The sequence below is a fragment of the Vicugna pacos genome, unplaced genomic scaffold (assembly GCF_048564905.1).
Source record: "Vicugna pacos unplaced genomic scaffold, VicPac4 scaffold_19, whole genome shotgun sequence".
NCBI lineage: Eukaryota > Metazoa > Chordata > Mammalia > Artiodactyla > Camelidae > Vicugna > Vicugna pacos.
In genome coordinates, this window is record NW_027328740.1 from 67,950,384 (window position 1) to 67,967,374 (window position 16,991).

Here is a 16,991-nt window from a genome sequence, read left to right on the forward strand (position 1 = left end):
ACTCTGGATTCTCAGTCTGTTTCCTAGTGCCGGTTTCAAGTGCCTGACGTTTTCACTGTAAAACCGAGTTTGAGCTTGTACCTCCCCATATATATGTATGGAGTGGAGTTGGAAACTGAAAAGAAACTTTGTGTTCCCTTCAAGCTAGGTGAAGGACGGCTTTCACACACACTTATCTCTCAGAACTGAGCATGTGGAGAGACGTTCGTTCATCCAGCACAAAGGGAACGGGTTGCAGGAGAAACCCTTACTCTGGTTTCTCAGTCTGTTTCCTAGTGCCGGTTTGAAGTGCCTGCCGTTTTCACTGTAAAACCGAGTTGGAGCTTGTACCTACCCATATATATGTATGGAGTGGAGTTGGCAACTGAAAAGAAACTTTGTGTTCCCTTCAAGCTAGGTGAAGGACGGCTTTCACACACACTTAACTCTCAGAACTGAGCATGTGGAGAGACGTTCGTTCATCCCGCACAAAGGGAACGGGTTGCAGGAGAAACCCTTACTCTGGTTTCTCAGTCTGTTTCCTAATGCCGGTTTGAAGTGCCTGCCATTTTCACTGTAAAACCGAGTTGGAGCTTGTACCTCCCCATATATATGTATGGAGTGGAGTTGGCAACTGAAAAGAAACTTTGTGTTCCCTTCAAGCTAGGTGAAGTACGGCTTTCACACACACTTATCTCTCAGAACTGAGCATGTGGAGAGACGTTCGTTCATCCAGCACAAAGGGAACGGGTTGCAGGAGAAACCCTTACTCTGGTTTCTCAGTCTGTTTCCTTGTGCCGGTTTGAAGTGCCTGCCGTTTTCAATGTAAAACCGAGTTGGAGCTTGTACCTCCCCATATATATGTATGGAGTGGAGTTGGCAACTGAAAAGAAACATTGTGTTCCCTTCAAGCTAGGTGAAGGACGGCTTTCACACACACTTATCTCTCAGAACTGAGCATGTGGAGAGACGTTCGTTCATTCAGCACAAAGAGAACTCTTTGCAGGAGAAACCCTTACTCTGGTTTCTCAGTGTGTTTCCTAGTGCCGGTTTGAAGTGCCTGCCGTTTTCACTGTAAAACCGAGTTGGAGCTTGTACCTCCCCATATATATGTATGGATTGGGTTTGCAACTGAAAAGAAACTTTGTGTTCCCTTCAAGCTAGTTGAAGGACGGCTTTCACACACACTTATCTCTCAGAACTGAGTATTCGGACAGACGTTCATTCATCCAGCACAAAGGGAACGGGTTGCAGGAGAAACCCTTACTCTGGTTTCTCAGTCTGTTTCCTAGTGCCGGTTTGAAGTGCCTGCCTTTTTCACTGTAAAACCGATTTGGAGCCAATACCTCCCCATATATATGTACGGAGTTGGGTTTGCAACTGTAAAGAAACTTTGTTTTCCCTTCAAGCTAGGTGAAGGACGGCTTTCACACACACTTATCTCTCAGAACTGAGCATGTGGAGAGACGTTCGTTCATCCAGCCCAAAGGGAACGGGTTGCAGGAGAAACCCTTACTCTGGTTTCTCAGTCTGTTTCCTAGTGCCGGTTTGAAGTGCCTGCCGTTTTCACTGTAAAACCGTGTTGGAGCTTGTACTTCCCCATATATATGTATGGAGTGGAGTTTGCAACTGAAAAGAAACTTTGTGTTCCCTTCAAGCTAGGTGAAGGACGGCTTTCACACACACTTATCTCTCAGAACTGAGCATGTGGAGAGACGTTCGTTCATTCAGCACAAAGAGAACGGTTTGCAGGAGAAACCCTTACTCTGGTTTCTCAGTCTGTTTCCTAGTGCCGGTTTGAAGTGCCTGCCGTTTTCACTGTAAAACCGAGTTGGAGCTTGTACGTCCCTATATATAAGTATGGAGTGGAGTTGTCAACTGAAAAGAACCTTTGTGTTCCCTTCAAGCTAGGTGAAGGACGGCTTTCACACACACTTATCTCTCAGAACTGAGCATGTGGAGAGACGTTCGTTCATTCAGCACAAAGAGAACGTTTTGCAGGAGAAACCCTTACTTTGCTTTCTCAGTCTGTTTCCTAGTGCCGGTTTGAAGTGCCTGCCGTTTTCACTGTAAAACCGAGTTGGAGCTTGTACCTCCCCATATATAAATATGGAGTGGGGTTGGCAACTGAAAAGAAACTTTGTGTTCCCTTCAAGCTAGGTGAAGGACGGCTTTCACACACACTTATCTCTCAGAACTGAGCATGTGGAGAGACGTTCGTTCATCCCGCACAAAGGAAACGGGTTGCAGGAGAAACCCTTACTCTGGTTTCTCAGTCTGTTTCCTAGTGCCGGTTTGAAGTGCCTGCCGTTTTCACTGTAAAACCGAGTTGGAGCTAGTACCTCCCCATATATATGTATGGAGTGTGGTTTGCAACTGAAAAGAAATTTTGTGTTCCCTTCAAGCTAGGTGAAGGACTGCTTTCACACACACTTATCTCTCAGAACTGAGTATGTGGACAGACGTTCATTCATCCAGCACAAAGGGTACGGGTTGCAGGAGAAACCCCAACTCTGGTTTCTCAGTCTGTTTCCTAGTGCCGGTTTGACGTGCCTGACGTTTTCACTGTAAAACGGAGTTGGAGCCAATACTTCCCCATATATATGTACGGAGTGGGGTTTGCAACTGTAAAGAAACTTTGTGTTCCCTTCAAGCTAGGTGAAGGACGGCTTTCACACACACTTATCTCTCAGAATTGAGCAAGTGGAGAGACGTTCGTTCATCCAGCACAAAGGGAACGGCTTGCAGGAGAAACCCTTACTCTGGTTTCTCAGTCTGTTTCCTAGTGCCGGTTTGAAGTGCCTGCCGTTTTCACTGTAAAACCGAGTTGGAGCTTGTACCTCCCCATATATATGTATGGATTGGGTTTGCAACTGAAAAGAAACTTTGTGTTCCCTTCAAGCTAGGTGAAGGACGGCTTTCACACACACTTATCTCTCAGAACTGAGTATTCGGACAGACGTTCATTCATCCAGCACAAAGGGAACGGGTTGCAGGAGAAACCCTTACTCTGGTTTCTCAGTCTGTTTCCTAGTGCCGGTTTGAAGTGCCTGCCTTTTTCACTGTAAAACCGATTTGGAGCCAATACCTCCCCATATATATGTTCGGAGTTGGGTTTGCAACTGTAAAGAAACTTTGTTTTCCCTTCATGCTAGGTGAAGGACGGCTTTCACACACACTTATCTCTCAGAACTGAGCATGTGGAGAGACGTTCGTTCATCCCGCACAAAGAAACGGGTTGCAGGAGAAACCCTTACTCTGGTTTCTCAGTCTGTTTCCTAGTGCCGGTTTGAAGTGCCTGCCGTTTTCACTGTAAAACCGAGTTGGAGCTAGTACCACCCCATATATATGTATGGAGTGTGGTTTGCAACTGAAAAGAAACTTTGTGTTCCCTTCAAGCTAGGGGAAGGACGGCTTTCACACACACTTATCTCTCAGAACTGAGTATGTGGACAGACGTTCATTCATCCAGCACAAAGGGTACGGGTTGCAGGAGAAACCCCAACTCTGGTTTCTCAGTCTGTTTCCTAGTGCCGGTTTGACGTGCCTGACGTTTTCACTGTAAAACGGAGTTGGAGCCAATACTTCCCCATATATATGTACGGAGTGGGGTTTGCAACTGTAAAGAAACTTTGTGTTCCCTTCAAGCTAGGTGAAGGACGGCTTTCACACACACTTATCTCTCAGAAGTGAGCAAGTGGAGAGACGTTCGTTCATCCAGCACAAAGGGAACGGGTTGCAGGAGAAACCCTTACTCTGTTTTCTCAGTCTCTTTCCTAGTGCCGGTTTGAAGTGCCTGCCGTAATCACTGTAAAACCGGGTTGGAGTTTGTACCTCCCCATATATATGTATGGAGTGGAGTTGGCAATTGAAAAGAAACATTGTGTTCCCTTCAAGCTAGGTGAAGGACGGCTTTCACACACACTTATCTCTCAGAACTGAGCATGTGGAGAGACGTTCGTTCATCCAGCACAAAGGGAACGGGTTGCAGGAGAAACCCTTACTCTGGATTCTCAGTCTGTTTCCTAGTGCCGGTTTCAAGTGCCTGCCGTTTTCACTGTAAAACCGAGTTGGAGCTTGTACCTCCCCATATATATGTATGGAGTGGAGTTGGAAACTGAAAAGAAACTTTGTGTTCCCTTCAAGCTAGGTGAAGGACGGCTTTCACACACACTTATCTCTCAGAACTGAGCATGTGGAGGGACGTTCGTTCATCCAGCACAAAGGGAACGGGTTGCAGGAGAAACCCCTACTCTGGATTCTCAGTCTGTTTCCTAGTGCCGGTTTGAAGTGCCTGCCGTTTTCACTGTAAAACCGAGTTGGAGCTAGAACCTCCCCATATATATGTTTGGAGTGGGGTTTGCAAGTATAAAGAAACTTTGTGTTCCCTTCAAGCTAGGTGAAGGACGGCTTTCACACACACTTATCTCTCAGAACTGAGCATGTGGAGAGACGTTCGTTCATCCAGCACAAAGGGAACGGGTTGCAGGAGAAACCCTTACTCTGGTTTCTCAGTCTGTTTCCTAGTGCCGGTTTGAAGTGCCTGCCGTTTTCACTGTAAAACCGTGCTGGAGCTTGTACCTTCCCATATATATGTATGGAGTGGAGTTGGCAACTGAAAAGAAACTTTGTGTTCCCTTGAAGCTAGGTGAAGGACGGCTTTCACACACACTTATCTCTCAGAACTGAGCATGTGGAGAGACGTTCGTTCATCCAGCACAAAGGGAACGGGTTGCAGGAGAAACCCTTACTCTGGTTTCTCAGTCTGTTTCCTAGTGCCGCCTTGAAGTGCCTGCCGTTTTCACTGTAAACCCGAGTTGGAGCTAGAACTTCCCCATATATATGTATGGAGTGGGGTTTGCAAATATAAAGAAACTTTGTGTTCCCTTCAAGCTAGGTGAAGGACGGCTTTCACACACACTTATCTCTCAGAACTGAGCATGTGCAGAGACATTCGTTCATCCAGCACAAAGGGAACGGGTTGCAGGAGAAACCCTTACTCTGGTTTCTCTGTCTGTTTCCTAGTGCCGGTTTGAAGTGCCTGCCGTTTTCACTGTAAAACCGAGTTGGAGCCAATACCTCCCCATATATATGTACGGAGTGGGGTTTGCAACTGTAAAGAAACTTTGTGTTCCCTTCAAGCTAGGTGAAGGACGGCTTTCACACACACTTATCTCTCAGAACTGAGCATGTGGAGAGACATTCGTTCATCCAGCACAAAGGGAACGGGTTGCAGGAGAAACCCTTACTCTGGTTTCTCAGTCTGTTTCCTAGTGCCGGTTTGAAGTGCCTGCCGTTTTCACTGTAAAACCGAGTTGGAGCTTGTACCTCCCCATATATATGTATGGAGTGGAGTTGGCAACTGAAAAGAAACTTTGTGTTCCCTTCAAGCTAGGTGAAGGACGGCTTTCACACACACTTATCTCTCAGAACTGAGCATGTGGAGAGACGTTCGTTCATCCAGCACAAAGGGAACGGGTTGCAGGAGAAACACTTACTCTGGTTTCTCAGTCTGTTTCCTAGTGCCGGTTTGAAGTGCCTGCCGTTTTCACTGTAAAACCTAGTTGGAGCTTGTACCTCCCCATATATATGTATGGAGTGGAGTTGGCAATTGAAAGGAAACATTGTGTTCCCTTCAAGCTAGGTGAAGGACGGCTTTCACACACACTTAACTCTCAGAACTGAGCATGTGGAGAGACGTTCGTTCATCCCGCACAAAGGGAACGGGTTGCAGGAGAAACCCTTACTCTGGTTTTTCAGTCTGTTTCCTAGTGCCGGTTTGAAGTGCCTGCCGTTTTCACTGTAAAACCGTGCTGGAGCTTGTACCTTCCCATATATATGTATGGAGTGGAGTTGGCAACTGAAAAGAAACTTTGTGTTCCCTTGAAGCTAGGTGAAGGACGGCTTTCACACACACTTATCTCTCAGAACTGAGCATGTGGAGAGACGTTCGTTCATCCAGCACAAAGGGAACGGGTTGCAGGAGAAACCCTTACTCTGGTTTCTCAGTCTGTTTCCTAGTGCCGCCTTGAAGTGCCTGCCGTTTTCACTGTAAACCCGAGTTGGAGCTAGAACTTCCCCATATATATGTATGGAGTGGGGTTTGCAAATATAAAGAAACTTTGTGTTCCCTTCAAGCTAGGTGAAGGACGGCTTTCACACACACTTATCTCTCAGAACTGAGCATGTGCAGAGACATTCGTTCATCCAGCACAAAGGGAACGGGTTGCAGGAGAAACCCTTACTCTGGTTTCTCTGTCTGTTTCCTAGTGCCGGTTTGAAGTGCCTGCCGTTTTCACTGTAAAACCGAGTTGGAGCCAATACCTCCCCATATATATGTACGGAGTGGGGTTTGCAACTGTAAAGAAACTTTGTGTTCCCTTCAAGCTAGGTGAAGGACGGCTTTCACACACACTTATCTCTCAGAACTGAGCATGTGGAGAGACATTCGTTCATCCAGCACAAAGGGAACGGGTTGCAGGAGAAACCCTTACTCTGGTTTCTCAGTCTGTTTCCTAGTGCCGGTTTGAAGTGCCTGCCGTTTTCACTGTAAAACCGAGTTGGAGCTTGTACCTCCCCATATATATGTATGGAGTGGAGTTGGCAACTGAAAAGAAACTTTGTGTTCCCTTCAAGCTAGGTGAAGGACGGCTTTCACACACACTTATCTCTCAGAACTGAGCATGTGGAGAGACGTTCGTTCATCCAGCACAAAGGGAACGGGTTGCAGGAGAAACACTTACTCTGGTTTCTCAGTCTGTTTCCTAGTGCCGGTTTGAAGTGCCTGCCGTTTTCACTGTAAAACCTAGTTGGAGCTTGTACCTCCCCATATATATGTATGGAGTGGAGTTGGCAATTGAAAGGAAACATTGTGTTCCCTTCAAGCTAGGTGAAGGACGGCTTTCACACACACTTAACTCTCAGAACTGAGCATGTGGAGAGACGTTCGTTCATCCCGCACAAAGGGAACGGGTTGCAGGAGAAACCCTTACTCTGGTTTCTCAGTCTGTTTCCTAGTGCCGGTTTGAAGTGCCTGCCGTTTTCACTGTAAAACCGAGTTGGAGCTTGTACCTCCCCATATATATGTATGGAGTGGAGTTGGCAACTGAAAAGAAACATTGTGTTCCCTTCAAGCTAGGTGAAGGACGGCTTTCACACACACTTATCTCTCAGAACTGAGCATGTGGAGAGACGTTCGTTCATTCAGCACAAAGAGAACGGTTTGCAGGAGAAACCCTTACTCTGGTTTCTCAGTCTGTTTCCTAGTGCCGGTTTGAAGTGCCTGCCGTTTTCACTGTAAAACCGAGTTGGAGCTTGTACCTCCCCATATATAAGTATGGAGTGGGGTTGGCAACTGAAAAGAAACTTTGTGTTCCCTTCAAGCTAGGTGAAGGACGGTTTTCACACACACTTATCTCTCAGTACTGAGCATGTGGAGAGACGTTCGTTCATCCCGCACAAAGAGAACGGGTTGCAGGAGAAACCCTTACTCTGGTTTCTCAGTCTGTTTCTTAGTGCCGGTTTGAAGTGCCTGCCGTTTTCACTGTAAAACCGAGTTGGAGCTTGTACCTCCCCATATGTATGTAGGGATTGGGTTTGCAACTGAAAAGAAACTTTGTGTTCCCTTCAACTAGGTGAAGGACGGCTTTCACACACACTTATCTCTCAGAACTGAGCATGTGGAGAGACGTTCGTTCATCCAGCACAAAGGGAACGGGTTGCACGAGAAACCCTTACTCTGGGTTCTCAGTCTGTTTCCTAGTGCCGGTTTGAAGTGCCTGCCGTTTTCACTGTAAAACCGAGTTGGAGCTTGTACCTCCCCATATATATGTATGGATTGGGTTTGCAACTGAAAAGAAACTTTGTGTTCCCTTCAAGCTAGGTGAAGGACGGCTTTCACACACACTTATCTCTCAGAACTGAGCATGTGGAGAGACGTTCGTTCATCCAGCACAAAGGGAACGGGTTGCAGGAGAAACCCTTACTCTGGTTTCTCAGTCTGTTTCCTAGTGCCGGTTTGAAGTGCCTGCCGTTTTCACTGTAAAACCGTGCTGGAGCTTGTACCTTCCCATATATATGTATGGAGTGGAGTTGGCAACTGAAAAGAAACTTTGTGTTCCCTTGAAGCTAGGTGAAGGACGGCTTTCACACACACTTATCTCTCAGAACTGAGCATGTGGAGAGACGTTCGTTCATCCAGCACAAAGGGAACGGGTTGCAGGAGAAACCCTTACTCTGGTTTCTCAGTCTGTTTCCTAGTGCCGCCTTGAAGTGCCTGCCGTTTTCACTGTAAACCCGAGTTGGAGCTAGAACTTCCCCATATATATGTATGGAGTGGGGTTTGCAAATATAAAGAAACTTTGTGTTCCCTTCAAGCTAGGTGAAGGACGGCTTTCACACACACTTATCTCTCAGAACTGAGCATGTGCAGAGACATTCGTTCATCCAGCACAAAGGGAACGGGTTGCAGGAGAAACCCTTACTCTGGTTTCTCTGTCTGTTTCCTAGTGCCGGTTTGAAGTGCCTGCCGTTTTCACTGTAAAACCGAGTTGGAGCCAATACCTCCCCATATATATGTACGGAGTGGGGTTTGCAACTGTAAAGAAACTTTGTGTTCCCTTCAAGCTAGGTGAAGGACGGCTTTCACACACACTTATCTCTCAGAACTGAGCATGTGGAGAGACATTCGTTCATCCAGCACAAAGGGAACGGGTTGCAGGAGAAACCCTTACTCTGGTTTCTCAGTCTGTTTCCTAGTGCCGGGTTGAAGTGCCTGCCGTTTTCACTGTAAAACCGAGTTGGAGCTTGTACCTCCCCATATATATGTATGGAGTGGAGTTGGCAACTGAAAAGAAACTTTGTGTTCCCTTCAAGCTAGGTGAAGGACGGCTTTCACACACACTTATCTCTCAGAACTGAGCATGTGGAGAGACGTTCGTTCATCCAGCACAAAGGGAACGGGTTGCAGGAGAAACACTTACTCTGGTTTCTCAGTCTGTTTCCTAGTGCCGGTTTGAAGTGCCTGCCGTTTTCACTGTAAAACCTAGTTGGAGCTTGTACCTCCCCATATATATGTATGGAGTGGAGTTGGCAATTGAAAGGAAACATTGTGTTCCCTTCAAGCTAGGTGAAGGACGGCTTTCACACACACTTAACTCTCAGAACTGAGCATGTGGAGAGACGTTCGTTCATCCCGCACAAAGGGAACGGGTTGAGGAGAAACCCTTACTCTGGTTTCTCAGTCTGTTTCCTAGTGCCGGTTTGAAGTGCCTGCCGTTTTCACTGTAAAACCGTGCTGGAGCTTGTACCTTCCCATATATATGTATGGAGTGGAGTTGGCAACTGAAAAGAAACTTTGTGTTCCCTTGAAGCTAGGTGAAGGACGGCTTTCACACACACTTATCTCTCAGAACTGAGCATGTGGAGAGACGTTCGTTCATCCAGCACAAAGGGAACGGGTTGCAGGAGAAACCCTTACTCTGGTTTCTCAGTCTGTTTCCTAGTGCCGCCTTGAAGTGCCTGCCGTTTTCACTGTAAACCCGAGTTGGAGCTAGAACTTCCCCATATATATGTATGGAGTGGGGTTTGCAAATATAAAGAAACTTTGTGTTCCCTTCAAGCTAGGTGAAGGACGGCTTTCACACACACTTATCTCTCAGAACTGAGCATGTGCAGAGACATTCGTTCATCCAGCACAAAGGGAACGGGTTGCAGGAGAAACCCTTACTCTGGTTTCTCTGTCTGTTTCCTAGTGCCGGTTTGAAGTGCCTGCCGTTTTCACTGTAAAACCGAGTTGGAGCCAATACCTCCCCATATATATGTACGGAGTGGGGTTTGCAACTGTAAAGAAACTTTGTGTTCCCTTCAAGCTAGGTGAAGGACGGCTTTCACACACACTTATCTCTCAGAACTGAGCATGTGGAGAGACATTCGTTCATCCAGCACAAAGGGAACGGGTTGCAGGAGAAACCCTTACTCTGGTTTCTCAGTCTGTTTCCTAGTGCCGGTTTGAAGTGCCTGCCGTTTTCACTGTAAAACCGAGTTGGAGCTTGTACCTCCCCATATATATGTATGGAGTGGAGTTGGCAACTGAAAAGAAACTTTGTGTTCCCTTCAAGCTAGGTGAAGGACGGCTTTCACACACACTTATCTCTCAGAACTGAGCATGTGGAGAGACGTTCGTTCATCCAGCACAAAGGGAACGGGTTGCAGGAGAAACACTTACTCTGGTTTCTCAGTCTGTTTCCTAGTGCCGGTTTGAAGTGCCTGCCGTTTTCACTGTAAAACCTAGTTGGAGCTTGTACCTCCCCATATATATGTATGGAGTGGAGTTGGCAATTGAAAGGAAACATTGTGTTCCCTTCAAGCTAGGTGAAGGACGGCTTTCACACACACTTAACTCTCAGAACTGAGCATGTGGAGAGACGTTCGTTCATCCCGCACAAAGGGAACGGGTTGCAGGAGAAACCCTTACTCTGGTTTCTCAGTCTGTTTCCTAGTGCCGGTTTGAAGTGCCTGCCGTTTTCACTGTAAAACCGAGTTGGAGCTTGTACCTCCCCATATATATGTATGGAGTGGAGTTGGCAACTGAAAAGAAACATTGTGTTCCCTTCAAGCTAGGTGAAGGACGGCTTTCACACACACTTATCTCTCAGAACTGAGCATGTGGAGAGACGTTCGTTCATTCAGCACAAAGAGAACGGTTTGCAGGAGAAACCCTTACTCTGGTTTCTCAGTCTGTTTCCTAGTGCCGGTTTGAAGTGCCTGCCGTTTTCACTGTAAAACCGAGTTGGAGCTTGTACCTCCCCATATATAAGTATGGAGTGGGGTTGGCAACTGAAAAGAAACTTTGTGTTCCCTTCAAGCTAGGTGAAGGACGGTTTTCACACACACTTATCTCTCAGAACTGAGCATGTGGAGAGACGTTCGTTCATCCCGCACAAAGAGAACGGGTTGCAGGAGAAACCCTTACTCTGGTTTCTCAGTCTGTTTCTTAGTGCCGGTTTGAAGTGCCTGCCGTTTTCACTGTAAAACCGAGTTGGAGCTTGTACCTCCCCATATGTATGTAGGGATTGGGTTTGCAACTGAAAAGAAACTTTGTGTTCCCTTCAACTAGGTGAAGGACGGCTTTCACACACACTTATCTCTCAGAACTGAGCATGTGGAGAGACGTTCGTTCATCCAGCACAAAGGGAACGGGTTGCACGAGAAACCCTTACTCTGGGTTCTCAGTCTGTTTCCTAGTGCCGGTTTGAAGTGCCTGCCGTTTTCACTGTAAAACCGAGTTGGAGCTTGTACCTCCCCATATATATGTATGGATTGGGTTTGCAACTGAAAAGAAACTTTGTGTTCACTTCAAGCTAGGTGAAGGACGGCTTTCACACACACTTATCTCTCAGAACTGAGCATGTGGAGAGACGTTCGTTCATCTAGCACAAAGGGAACGGGTTGCAGGAGAAGCCCTTACACTGGTTTCTCAGTCTGTTTCCTAGTGCCGGTTTGAAGTGCCTGCCGTTTTCACTGTAAAACCGAGTTGGAGCTTGTACCTCCCCATATAAATGTATGGAGTGCAGTTTGCAACTGAAAATAAACTTTGTGTTCACTTCAAGCTAGGGGAAGGACGGCTTTCACACACACTTATGTCTCAGAACTGAGCATGTGGAGAGACATTCGTTCATCCAGCACAAAGGGAACGGGTTGCAGTAGAAACCCTTACTCTGGTTTCTCAGTCTGTTTCCTAGTGCCGGTTTGAAGTGCCTGCCGTTTTCACTGTGAAACCGATTTGGAGCTTGTACCTCCCCATATATAAGTATGGATTGGGGTTGGCAACTGAAAAGAAACTTTGTGTTCCCTTCAAGCTAGGTGAAGGACGGTTTTCACACACACTTATCTTTCAGAACTGAGCATGTGGAGAGACGTTCGTTCATCCCGCACAAAGGGAACGGGTTGCAGGAGAAACCCTTACTCTGGTTTCTCAGTCTGTTTCCTAGTGCCGGTTTGAAGCGCCTGCCGTTTTCACTGTAAAACCGAGTTGGAGCCAATACCTCCCCATATATATGTATGGAGTGGGGTTTGCAACTGTAAAGAAACTTTGTTTTCCCTTTAAGCCAGGTGAAGGACGGCTTTCACACACACTTATCTCTCAGAACTGAGCATGTGGAGAGACGTTCGTTCATCCAGCACAAAGGGAACGGCTTGCAGGAGAAACCCTTACTCTGGTTCCTCAGTCTGTTTCCTAGTGCCGGTTTGAAGTGCCTGCCGTTTTCACTGTAAAACCGAGTTGGAGCTTGTACCTCCCCATATATATGTATGGAGTGGAGTTGGCAACTGAAAAGAAACTTTGTGTTCCCTTCAAGCTAGATGAAGGACGGCTTTCACACACACTTATCTCTCAGAACTGAGCATGTGGAGAGACGTTCGTTCATCCAGCACAAAGGGAACGGGTTGCAGGAGAAACCCTTACTCTGGATTCTCAGTCTGTTTCCTAGTGCCGGTTTGAAGTGCCTGCCGTTTTCACTGCAAAACCGAGTTGGAGCTTGTACCTCCCCATATATATGTATGGAGTGGAGTTGGCTACTGAAAAGAAACTTTGTGTTCCCTTCAAGCTAGGTGAAGTTCGGCTTTCACACACACTTATCTCTGAGAACTGAGCATGTGGAGAGACGTTCGTTCATCCAGCACAAAGGGAACGGGTTGCAGGAGAAACCCTTACTCTGGTTTCTCAGTCTGTTTCCTAGTGCCGGTTTGAAGTGCCTGCCGTTTTCACTGTAAAACCGAGTTGGAGCTTGTACCTCCCCATATATAAGTATGGATTGGAATTTGCAACTGAAAAGAAACTTTGTGTTCCCTTCAAGCTAGGTGAAGGACGGCTTTCACACACACTTATCTCTCAGAACTGAGCATGTGGAGAGACGTTCGTTCATCCAGCACAAAGGGAACGGGTTGCAGGGGAAACCCTTACTCTGGTTTCTCAGTCTGTTTCCTAGTTCCGGTTTGAAGTGCCTGCCGTTTTCACTGTAAAACCGAGTTGGAGCTTGTACCTCCCCATATATATGTATGGATTGGGTTGGCAACTGAAAAGAAACTTTGTGTTCCCTTCAAGCTAGGTGAAGGACGGCTTTCACACACACTTATCTCTCAGAACTGAGTATGTGGACAGACGTTCATTCATCCAGCACAAAGAGAACGGGTTGCAGGAGAAACCCTTACTCTGGTTTCTCAGTCTGTTTCCTAGTGCCGGTTTGAAGTGCCTGCCGTTTTCACTGTAAAACCGAGTTGGAGCCAATACCTCCCCATATATATGTATGGAGTGGGGTTGGCAACTGTAAAGAAACTTTGTTTTCCCTTCAAGCCAGGTGAAGGACGGCTTTCACACACACTTATCTCTCAGAACTGAGCATGTGGAGAGACGTTCGTTCATCCAGCACAAAGGGAACGGGTTGCAGGAGAAACCCTTACTCTGGTTTCTCTGTCTGTTTCCTAGTGCCGGTTTGAATTGCCTGCCGTTTTCACTTTAAAACCGAGTTGGACCTTGTACCTCCCCATATATATGTATGGAGTGGAGTTGGCAACTGAAAAGAAACTTTGTGTTCCCTTCAAGCTAGGTGAAGGACGGCTTTCACACACACTTATCTCTCAGAACTGAGCATGTGGAGAGACGTTCGTTCATCCAGCACAAAGGGAACGGGTTGCAGGAGAAACCCTTACTCTGGTTTCTCAGTCTGTTTCCTAGTGCCGGTTTGAAGTGCCTGCCGTTTTCACGGTAAAACCGAGTTGGAGCTTGTACCTCCCCATATATATGTATGGAGTGGAGTTGGCAACTGAAAAGAAACTTTGTGTTCCCTTCAAGCTAGATGAAGGACGGCTTTCACACACACTTATCTCTCAGAACTGAGTATGTGGAGTGACGTTCGTTCATCCAGCACAAAGGAAACGTGTTGCAGGAGAAATCCTTACTCTGGTTTCTCAGTCTGTTTCGTAGTGCCGGTTTGAAGTGCCTGCCGTTTTCACTGTAAAACCGAGTTCGAGCCAATACCTCCCCATATATATGTACGGAGTGGGGTTTGCAACTGTAAAGAAACTTTGTGTTCCCTTCAAGCTAGGTGAAGGACGGCTTTCACACACACTTATCTCTCAGAACTGAGCATGTGGAGAGACGTTCGTTCATCCAGCACAAAGGGAACGGGTTGCAGGAGAAACCCTTACTCTGGTTTCTCAGTCTGTTTCCTAGTGCCGGTTTGAAGTGCCTGCCGTTTTCACTGTAAAACCGAGTTGGAGCTTGTACCTCCCCATATATATGTATGGAGTGGAGTTGGCAACTGAAAAGAAACTTTGTGTTCCCTTCAAGCTAGGTGAAGGACGGCTTTCACACACACTTATCTCTCAGAACTGAGCATGTGGAGAGACGTTCGTTCATCCAGCACAAAGGGAACGGGTTGCAGGAGAAACCCTTACTCTGGTTTCTCAGTCTGTTTCCTAGTGCCGGTTTGAAGTGCCTGCCGTTTTCACTGTAAAACCGAGTTGGAGCTTGTACCTCCCCATATATATGTATGGAGTGGAGTTGGCAACTGAAAAGAAACTTTGTGTTCCCTTCAAGCTAGGTGAAGGACCGTCTTCACACACACTTATCTCTCAGAACTGAGCATGTGGAGAGACATTCGTTCATCCAGCACAAAGGGAACGGGTTGCAGGAGAAACCCTTACTCTGGTTTCTCAGTCTGTTTCCTAGTGCCGGTTTGAAGTGCCTGCCGTTTTCACTGTAAAACCGAGTTGGAGCTTGTACCTCCCCATATATATGTATGGAGTGGAGTTGGCAACTGAAAAGAAACTTTGTGTTCCCTTCAAGCTAGGTGAAGGACGGCTTTCACACACACTTATCTCTCAGAACTGAGCATGTGGAGAGACTTTCGTTCATCCAGCACAAAGGGAACGGGTTGCAGGTGAAACCCTTACTCTGGTTTCTCAGTCTGTTTCCTAGTGCCGGTTTGAAGTGCCTGCCGTTTTCACTGTAAAACCGAGTTGGAGCTTGTACCTCCCCATATATATGTATGGAGTGGAGTTGGCAACTGGAAAGAAACTTTGTGTTCCCTTCAAGCTAGGTGAAGGACGGCTTTCACACACACTTATCTCTCAGAACTGAGCATGTGGAGAGACGTTCGTTCATCCAGCACAAAGGGAACGGGTTGCAGGAGAAACCCTTACTCTGGTTTCTCAGTCTGTTTCCTAGTGCCGGTTTGAAGTGCCTGCCGTTTTCACTGTAAAACCGAGTTGGAGCTTGTACCTCCCCATATATATGTATGGAGTGGAGTTGGCAACTGAAAAGAAACTTTGTGTTCCCTTCAAGCTAGGTGAAGGACGGCTTTCACACACACTTATCTCTCAGAACTGAGCATGTGGAGAGACGTTCGTTCATCCAGCACAAAGGGAACGGGTTGCAGGAGAAACCCTTACTCTGGTTTCTCAGTCTGTTTCGTAGTGCCGGTTTGAAGTTCCTGCGGTTTGCACTGTAAAACCGAGTTGGAGGTTGTTCCTCCCCATATGTATGTATGGACCATATACCGACACAAAAGAAGAGATTTTAGTAAAGATAAAGTGGCTGAAATCAATGTCCGGAAAACCTAGCTAAGTTTCCTAAATGTCCCAACTTAACTAACCACAGGACTGCCGCATCAAGAATGGGGCAAATAGTACCTTGTGGATTTTTTTTTAATAAATAAATAATGATCCACTTCCTTCCACCGGCAATTGTGATAAGACTGATTATAAGTTCTTACAACAAATAGTTTAGAAATCATAATTTCTACTTGATTCAAACCACTTCTTCTATAAAATTTGAATCTTTTTTCTTCAGACGGATTTGTGCCATTTAACCTAGTGATAAAATTTTCAACTGGCTTTTATTAAAAATATTCACCATAGTGAGAGTTTATTACATCAACTATTCCTTTATGGGAAACCCTTGTGCCTTGTCACTCTCTTTCATAATATTTCCTGTGGAAAATTGAATCCTTCATTCAGGAAAAGGCTGAGCAATATTTCTCATGGAAATCCGTCTTAAACTGCAACCCAAGAAAATGAAATTGACACTGAGCAGCCCGTGAAGACGGCAGACACATGCAGTGCACTGTTGTGTTCCCGCCTCATATTTCTGTAACCAGCAGGGAAATTTGTATCTCAAGAAATAGACATAAACCATTTTCAGGACCTGAGCACACAGTTTCCCTTTCAGGGTTTAGTGGGCTTCCATTTAATTCTATGAGAAATGTTTAAAACAACAGAACAACAGCTGAGATAGGGTTTAAAATAACTTTTATTTCAGTGAAAATAAAGCCAACTGACTGTTATCATTTTTACTTTATTTGATCTCACTCTCTTACTTTACCTTCCCAACCTCCTCCACAAAATGATGGTGAACATCCCCTCCTCGGTCAGAAATCTAAGTAGAAATTACCAATCACATTGAGGTGTGCTTTGTTGTTTTATTTTTCAAAACAACCAAGTTTCATTCATATGATTTAATAATTAAGATCAGAAACAAATTCTACTCAATAAATGGTAGACAACACATGTCGTCATAGCTGCTCATCAGGTTTGGCCCCACGTTACACACTTTTACATGGACATGTGCCATGTGCTGTCATGGGAAACTGTGAGTGGGGACAGGACCTCTGCTCTCACAGGGCACACAGCCTGGTGGGGCAGGCGGTGTTCAATCATTGCCCTTTTGTCTTTAATATACTTACAAATTATGGGAAATGCTATTTAAAAAGAACAAAATGAGTCACTGAAAGTGAAAAATATAAGGACAGTATTTAGACTGAGGGAAGACAGGGAATCTCTTTGAAGATCTGACACTCCACTGAGACCCAAAGGACAACTCTGGCACTGAAGGTGAAGGGCAGGGACACACTGATAAAGGGCTGAAATCCAGAATATACCAAAATTTCTTTACACTCAACAAGAAGGATGAATAACCTGATTAAAAAATGAGCAAAATGCCTGAACACACACCT